The sequence below is a fragment of the Neophocaena asiaeorientalis genome, unplaced genomic scaffold (genome assembly GCF_003031525.2).
Source record: "Neophocaena asiaeorientalis asiaeorientalis breed wild unplaced genomic scaffold, Neophocaena_asiaeorientalis_V1.1 scaffold397, whole genome shotgun sequence".
Classification (NCBI taxonomy): Eukaryota; Metazoa; Chordata; class Mammalia; order Artiodactyla; family Phocoenidae; genus Neophocaena; species Neophocaena asiaeorientalis.
Genome location: NW_020173231.1, coordinates 1,287,684 through 1,297,267, shown reverse-complemented (window position 1 = coordinate 1,297,267; position 9,584 = coordinate 1,287,684).

Genomic DNA, 9,584 nt, shown 5'->3' with positions numbered 1-9,584 from the left:
CATCCATCTCTGTCTTCAGGGTTGAATTAAAATGAATTGAATGGAATTGAATTGAGCAGAGATGAATTAAATAACTTCAACTCAAGAGGAGAGAAAAGGCTCTGAGTCACAGCCACTGGAAGAGTAGTTTTTGCTTACCATGGAAACCCAAGACCCCACCCCAAGCCTGTATCTAGCAACAAAATGTGATTCAAAAGATTGTTTTCTAAAAATGTTATCTCTTCAAATATTTTCATGATGGTGATGGTGGGTTGCCTCATACACCAAAACACTCCTTCTTATCCTCAAGGATCTGCTATTTATGATGAAATGCTGCAAATGCAGTATCTCATTAACAGCTGGTATATTCTGTGAAGCGTTCCTACATAGGACTCTGGAAAGGCTCACGCCAAGGAGTACTTCCCAGAACTTCTGCTGCCAGTGTCCTTGTCCTCATGGTGAGCCACAGCCACCCCCTGCCTCTGCAGGAGACTAACACTAGCAGATCAATTTCATTTTCTCTATTCCTCCACTCATTATCAATTGAGAGAAGAAAGAAGAATGAGACCAAGAGGGAGAGAGAGAGGACAAAAAGGTGAGGACAGTCTGGGAATTAATTTAAGCTGGGAAGAAGCAAAAAGAACTACAATCCTGCAGGCTGTGGAACAAAAACCACATTCATAGAAATATAGACAAGATGAAAAGTCAGAAGACTATGTACCAGATGAAGGAACAAGATAAAACCCCAGAAAAACAACTAAATGAAGGGGAGATAGGCAACCTTCCAGAAAAAGAATTCAGAATAATGATAGTGAAGGTAATCCAGGACCTCGGAAAAAGAATGGAGGCAAAGATCAAGAAGATGCAAGAAATGTTTAACAAAGACCTAGAAGAATTAAAGAACAAACAAACAGAGATGAACAATACAATAACTGAAATGAAAACTACACTAGAAGGACTCAATAGCAGAATACCTGAGGCAGAAGAATGGATAAGTGACCTGGAAGACAGAATGGTGGAATTCACTGATGCAGAAGAGAATAAAGAAAAAAGAATGAAAAGAAATGAAAACAGCCTAAGAGACCTCTGCGACAACATTAAATGCAGCAAGATTTGCATTATAGGGGTCTCAGAAGGAGAAGAGAGAGGGAAAGGACCCAAGAAAATATTTGAAGAGATTATAGTCAAAAACTTCCCTAACATGAGAAAGGAAATAGCCACCCAAGTCCAGGAAGCACAGACACTCACATACAGGATAAACCCAGGAGAAGCACACCAAGACACATGGTAATCAAACTGGCAAAAATTAAAGACAAAGAACAATTATTGAAAGCAGCAATGGAAAAACAAAAAATAACATACAAGGGAACTCCCATAAGGTTAACAGCTGATTTCTCAGCAGAAACTCTACAAGCTAGAAGGGAGTGTCATAATATACTTAAAGTGATGAAAGGGAAAAACCTACAACCAAGATTACTCTACCCAGCAAAGATCTCATTCAGATTTGATGGAAAAATCAAAAGCTTTACAGACAAGCAAAAGCTAAGAGAATTCAGCACCACCAAACCAGCTTTATAACAAATGCTAAAGGAACTTCTCTAACTGGGAAACACAAGAGAACAAAAGAACCTACAAAAAAACAAAAAAACACAAAACGATTAAGAAAATGGTAATAGGAACATACATATCAATAATTACCTTAAAGGTAAATGGATTAAATGCTCCAACCAAAAGATACAGGCTTGCTGAATAGATACAAAAACAAGACCCATATATATGCTGTCTACAAGAGACCCACTTCAGACCTAGGGACACATATAGACTGAAAGTGAGGGGATGGAAAAAGATATTGCATGCAAATGGAAATCAAAAGAAAGCTGGAATAGCAACACTCATATCAGATAAAATAGACTTTAAAATAAAGAATGTTACAAGAGACAGGGAAGGACGCTACATAATGATCAAGGGATCAATCCGAGAAGAAAATATAACAATTATAAATATATATGCACCCAACATAGGAGCACCTCAATATATAAGGCAACTGCTAACAGCTATAAAAGAGGTAATCGACAGTGACACAATAATAGTGGAGGACTTTAACACCTCACTTACACCAATGGACAGATCATCCAAACAGAAAATTAATACAGAAACAGAAGCTTTAAATGACACAATACACCAGATAGATTTAATTGACATTTATAGGACATTCCATCCAAAAACAGCAGATTATACTTTCTTCTCAAGTGCACACAGAACATTCTCCAGGATAGATCACATCTTGGGTCACATATCAAGCCTCAGTAAACTTAAGAAAGTTGTTGAAATCATATCAAGCATCTTTTCTGACCACAATGCTATGAGATTAGAAATGAATTACAGGGAAAAACATGTAAAAAACACAAACACATGGAGGCTAAACAATACACTACTTAATAACGAAGTGATCACTGAAGAAATCAAAGAGGAAATCAAAAAATACCTAGAGACAAATGATAATGAAAACACGACCATCCAAAACCTATGGGATGCAGCAAAAGCAGTTCTAAGAGGGAACTTAATAGCTATACAAGCCTACCTCAAGTGACAAGAAAACTCTCAAATAAACATCTAACCTTACTAATCCTAAAGATGCCACCAGAAAACTACTAGAGCTAATCAATGAATTTGGTAAAGTTGCAGGATACAAAATTAATGCACAGAAATCTCTTGCATTCCTATATACTAGTGATGAAAAATCTGAAAGTGAAATTAAGGAAACACTCCCATTTACCATTGCAACAAAAAGAATAAAATACCTAGGAATAAACTTACCTAGGGAGACAAAAGACCTGCATGCAGAAAACTCTTAAGATACTGATGAAAGAAATTAAAGATGATACCAACAGATGGAGAGATATACCATGTTCTTGGAATGGAAGAATCAATATTGTGACAATGCCTATACCACCCAAAGCAATCTACAGATTCAGTGCAATCCCTGTCAAATTACAAATGGCATTTTTTATGGAACTAGAAAAAAAAGTCTTAAAATTTATATGGAGACACAAAAGACCCCAAATAGCCAAAGCAGTCTTGAGGGAAAATCTTTTGATCCACCTCCTAGAGTAATAGAAATAAAAAGAAAAATAAACAAATGGGACCTGATGAAACTTAAAAACTTTTGCACAGCAAAGGAAACCATAAACAAGGTGAAAAGACAACTCTCAAAATGGGAGAAAATCTTTGCAAATGAATCAATGGACAAAGGATTAATCTCCAAAATATACAAACAGCTCATGCACCTCAATATTAAAAAAATGACCCAATCCAAAAATGGGCAGAGGACCTAAATAGACATTTCTCCAAAGAAGACATACAGATGGCCAAGAAGCACATGAAAAGCTGCTCAACATCACTAATTATTAGAGAAATGGAAATCAAAACTACAATGAGGTATCACCTCACATCACTTAGAAAGCATCATTAGAAAATCTACAAGCAACAAATGCTGGAGAGGGTGTAGAGAAAAGGGAACCGTCTTGCACTGTTGGTGGGAATCTAAATTGATACAGCCACTATGGAGAACAGTATGGAGGTTCCTTAAAAAACTAAAAGTAGAATTACCATATGACCCAGAAATCCCACTACTGGGCATATACCCTGAGAAAACCATAATTCAAAAAGACTCATGCACCCCAATGTTCATTCCAGCACTATTTACAATAGCCAGGTCATGGAAGCAACCTAAATGCCCATCAACAGACGAATGGATAAAGAAGATGTGGTACATATATACAATGGAATATTACTCAGCCATAAAAAGGAACGAAATTGGGTCATTTGTAGAGACGTGGATGGATCTAGAGACTGTCATACAGAGTGAAGTAAGTCAGAAAGAGAAAAACAAATATCGTATATTAACACATATATGTGTAACCTAGAAAAATGGTACAGATGAACTGGTTTGCAGGACAGAAACTGAGACATAGATGAAGAGAACAAGCATATCGACACCAAGGGGGGAAAGCAGCAGGGGGTGGGGATGGTGTGATGAACTGGGGGATTGGGATTGACATGTATACACTGATGTGTATAAAATGGATGACTAATAAGAACCTGGTGTATAAAAAAATAACTAAAATTAAATTAAAAAAAAAGAGTTCCTACATAAAGTCAGTAGTGGCAAGATTGTAGTTAATTTACCCGAAACTACACAAGTAATAGTTTAACATCCCTAAGAAGCTACAGCCACTGTTAAACAGGGTGTGACTCCTTGCAGTATAGTTCCTGATACAAAAGTTACTCTTTCCACAAAAGAAGCAGAATGAAATGCTTTCCCACTGCTGCTCTGTGCAATGATAGAACAAGAGTGTGGAGAGGAGAGGAGAGGAGAGGAGAGAGGAGGGGAGGGGAGGGGAGAGGAGGAGAGGGGAGATTGAAAGGGAGAAGGAGAAAGGACAATATAAAGAGAGAGGTAGAAATAAAGCCATTACCTGGGTAAAAATAATATCTGGCCAGAATTTTTCAAAATGCATCAGAGGGAGAACAAAGTCTAGAAATACCATAGGTAAACAAGTGAATGGTCCAAGTGAAACCTAACAACTAAAACTTGAAAGTACTACAATGCTCAACATCATTAATCATTAGAGAAATGCAAATCAAAACTGCAATGAGATATCATCTCACACCAGTCAGAATGGCTATCATCAAAAAATCTAGAAACAATAAATGCTGGAGAGAGTGTGGAGAAAAGGGAACACTCTTGCACTGCTGGTGGGAATGTGAATTGGTACAGCCACTATGGAGAACAGTATGGAGGTTCCTTAAAAAACTACAGAAGAACTACCATATGACCCAGCAATCCCACTACTGGGCATATACTCTGAGAAAACTATAATTCAAAAAGAGTCATGTACCAAAATATTCATTGCAGCTCTATTTGCAATAGCCCGGAGATGGAAACAACCTAAGTGTCCATCATCGGATGAATGGATAAAGAAGATGTGACACATACATACAATGGAATATTACTCAGCCATAAAAAGAAACAAAATTGCGCTATTTGTAATGAGGTGGATAGACCTAGAGTCTGTCATACAGAGTGAAGTAAGTCAGAAAGAGAAAGACAAACACCATATGCTAACACATATATATGGAATTTAAGAAAAAAAAATGTCATGAAGAACCTAGGGGTAAGACAGGAATAAAGACACAGACCTACTAGAGAATGGACTTGAGGATATGGGGAGGGGGAAGGGTAAGCTGTGACAAAGAGAGAGAGAGGCATGGACATATATACACTACTAAATGTAAGGTAGATAGATAGTAGGAAGCAGCCGCATAGCACAGGGAGATCAGCTCAGTGCTTTGTGACCGCCTGGAGGGGTGGGATCAGGAGGGTGGGAGGGAGGGAGACGCAAGAGGGAAGAGATATGGGAACATATGTATATGTATAACTGATTCACTTTGTTATGAAGCAGAAACTAACACACCATTGTAAAGCAATTATATTCCAGTAAAGATGTAAAAAAAAAAAAAAAGCAACTTGGATTGAAAACTAGTTTGGATATAAGAAAGGGACAACTGAACGCATACTGCCACGGAACAAAGGCAGCCCAGTTCTCAGCATTGAGGATCAACAGACCACGGCCACAGCCAACAGAGCACAAGTCTATAATGGACTGAACCATAGCCAGCTAGGGGTTTTCATCAATTTCTTGGGAAGGAAAACTTGGAAATTAAAATGAGAATTCAATTTTAGATGCACTTTAAGTTTGCTAAATAGAATTTGTATACATTATACATATAGCTAAACAAGTCAGAGTTTCTATTTCATCAGAGCCCTGGCAAACAAATGATGGCATACTCATATAGATTCATTTGAAGAGCATTTAATAAAGTGCTTTCAAAGATACAGGGAAACCACAAAGAATAGAGATGAGTTACCAGGGACTATTAAACTGTGTGTGTGTGAGTGGGATGGTTGTGGCACCATTACCATTTCTAGGCATAAAGGGGAAGAGAAAGAGAATACTTACTGGAACTCAAAAGAAAGAAATATGAGGTGAGGGCCACTTGATGGGCCCTATGATCTGATGAGAATGCAGCCAGTCAGACACTGACTTAATAGAAGGAGTGAGGGAAATATCATGACTTCTTTGTCTCCTCTGTATCTTGTTTCTTGCCAGTGTTCCCACTGGGTGATCCCAACAAGAACCCAGAGAGATGAAAGTCCATTGATGCAACATTTATAGGTCAGCCTCCTGAGGCAAATAGCAGGGTTGGGAAGAGCAGTGAGCAGATCTGGAGAGATCAGGAGCACAGTCAATCCTTTTGGCCTCTGAGAAGCCACTCCTGTCCTTCATCCATTAAAAATCTTATGGCCTAAACACAGGAGACAGACAAAGTTGCTACTGTATCATTGTAGGGGTGATGGTTGATTCCTTCATTCTTCTACTTGAAACTGAAAACATTAGCCACCAGTCATCATATAAAGTAGTAGAAAATAAAAAAGTAAATAATCATAATGTTCTGTGGCTTTTGTCCTGCTTCAGTAGCTGGTCATGAGGCCCAATTTGGTAATCATCACCATCGTCATCATATTCTGCTATGCATTTCAGGTTCCTTATGACTTCTGGCAGCACCTTGCCCAGGTGGGTGGTGACCTGAACCTTTGTTCACATGGTTTTGCATCCTTACGGATCTTACAATTTAGAGAGAATGTGAGGCGGGGGTTGATTCAGTTTTCCATTCATTATTACTATTGGGCAAGGGGTTACTAAGAGGTGTTCCAGGTGACAGCCTACGTTTCATATATGGTCCTCCTTGTAATGTTTAATAGCAACAATCCAAGACTCAGGATCTATCATCCCTGCAGGTACAATGACCCTTTTCTCTCTGTTAGTGCAGCTGCGCAAGGATCATGAAAGAACTGAGGGGAACAGTCAGCTTCTATTTCAAGAGAATCAGGTTTTGAACCTTGTTGCAGGTGTTAGTCCTTTGCCATTAGGGTCTCAGAATCTGTTAAGCTTTTGTATGGTCCAAACAGTGAGTGTCGTGGGTATTAGCCTATCGTTGGATTGTCCTTGGCTTAAAAAGTGTCATCTGGTTGAAGGCTGTGTTCTGAAGGGTAGTGTATTAGTTTCTGACCACTGCTGTAACAAAGTACCATAGACTGAGTAGTTTAAACAATAGAAATTTATTGTCTCAGTTCTGGAGGCCACAAGTTCAAGATCAAGGTGTCAGCAGGGCCATATTCTCTGAAGGCTGTAAGCTGGGATCTGTTCTAGTCCTCTCTTCTAGCTTCTTCTGGGGTTTCATTGGTTTGTGGCAGTATAACTCCAGTCTTCATATGGCATTCTTCCTGTGTGTGTCTGTTTCTGCATCTAAATTTCCCCTTTTTATAAGGACCCCAGTCATATTGCATTAAAGGCCCACCTTACTCCACTGTGATCTCATTTAACTAATTAGATATGCAATGACCCCATTTCCAAATAAGGTCACATTTTGAGGCATTGAGGGTTGAGATTTCAACATATGAATTTTGGAGGGACACAGTTCAACCCATGACGGGAACCTGGGAAATTGATATGGTTACTTTTCCTCCCATGCAAAGTAGACAACTGAACGTACCACTTGAAGTTGTGCTCACTGGAAGCACTACTGTTTCTTGGGAAAATGGAAGGTTTCCATCACAGTTCCTACTCCATGAGGTTAGGGCATTTTAAGTGACCACTTTTATTATCTTTATATGATCCTGAATTAAAGAATCCTGCCAAATACTTATTATATAGAAACACCAAAACTGAATTGACCACTAGACCAGATAAGTAGCCCACTACTGAATACTGCTTTTAAGAAGTCTTCTTTCTATCTCTGCATGTTCTGTGTTACGCATTTCTAGTGAAAGTCGAAAATCTTGCTGAAAGATTTGCATTTTTTTCTGCATGGATCACGACAGACTCAAATCAAAGGAAACTTTGCTTTTGATTAGATTCAATCTTTCTGCGTTAGCACTGGTATTTTTTTTCCATTGGAGATAGTTCTAGAAATAGGTCTTTAAAGCCTTTATTCTGATCCTGTTGGTTCTATAATTATGTTTCACTGTATTTTTTTCTAAGACCTGTATATAGGCATATGTACACACATACACACACAATGTAAACAGCCGTTTGCATTCTATATGATTTAAGTGGCAGTAAAAGAACATTTTTTGCCTCAAAGTCAATCTTCCTTTAGCCCACTTTGAGTACAAGAACTGTCACTGTGTACCAGGCAAAAATACTTCCTGTTACAGTATTCTATTTAGAAGTCCTTTGTTCTAATAAAAATTTTTTTTTAGAATAAGATGCTCTGGCACAGTGAAAAGATGACAGGTTTGGAGATAGGAAAATATAGGCAATACCTCAAGTCTTACCTTAATTGTTCATGTAGACATGACAAGTTATATATTTTTGGTCCTCTGTGACCTCATATGAAAGATAAAGCTATTGGATAAAGTTAGCGTTTCTGAAATTTGACTGATCAAAATCATTACATGGAGTGCTTGTTAAATGTTAGTTTTTCAGACCCCACTCCAAACTCATCACATCGGACGCTCTGGAGTAGGGGCCAGAGAATTGTTTAATACTTACGCTAACCCCTGTACTCCATCCTACTTTCCTATGAACGGACACCTTGGGGAAGTGCCATATCAGGTTATTTCTCAAGCTCATCCTGCTCCAATTACCTGTTGAAACCAAATAAAAGTCACTGTACCAATTAACCCATTAGCTCACTTTGTTCCCTGCAGTTTCCCAGTTATCATCAAATGGAATACGGTTGTGAAGAATAAGGCCTAGGATGGGCAACTTCTGATGAGCAGACAGTTTGGCACAGTAGGAGGTCCAGATGGCAGGTGCGACTAGGAAAACTTGGATAACTTGTGGCTAGAGTGAAGCCCTCATGGATAAATTTGGGGATAAGAAAAAAAACTGTGAATTTGTGCAAATCATATATACATTTATAGAGATTGCTAAAAATGGTAGTGTAGATCTATATTTATTGAAATGCAAAGATGTACAAGATGGGTTTCTAAGTGAAAAATAGATATGTCTCATAGGTTTCATTTAAAAAAATATATATTCTCTTTGAATTTGAAGACCCTGCATTCAAAATACCAGTGAACTTCTCTCTGAGTGGCAAATAGAGTTAATTTTTATACCTTCGTATTTTCCTTTTTATATAAACTGAAATTTTTTTTACAATGAGAATTCAATATTTTACAATCACGGATAGCAATCAAGCTATGCCATCATAATAAGAGAGAGTGCAGGTTGTATAGAGAAGATGAGGTTGTTGGTTGCTGGATGAAGGAAGGGACCAGACAGAGCAGGTGTGAGAAGGAGTTAAATGGAAAGCAAGAAATCAGCCCAGACCTGTAGAGGAAAGGGAAATTAAAGAGGAGAGGCAAGCATGTCTAAGGCAGGGGTAGTCTGAATTCTCCTAAGTTCCTATCACGACTCTTGACGAGTTGGTCCAGGATGCAGGGTTGCGCTTTGTCCTTTCCTGCGGCTCGTGAGGAACATGTGGGTCAGTACTGCAAGCATAATTGTTGCGCTCAGGTCATATTAGACTGTTTA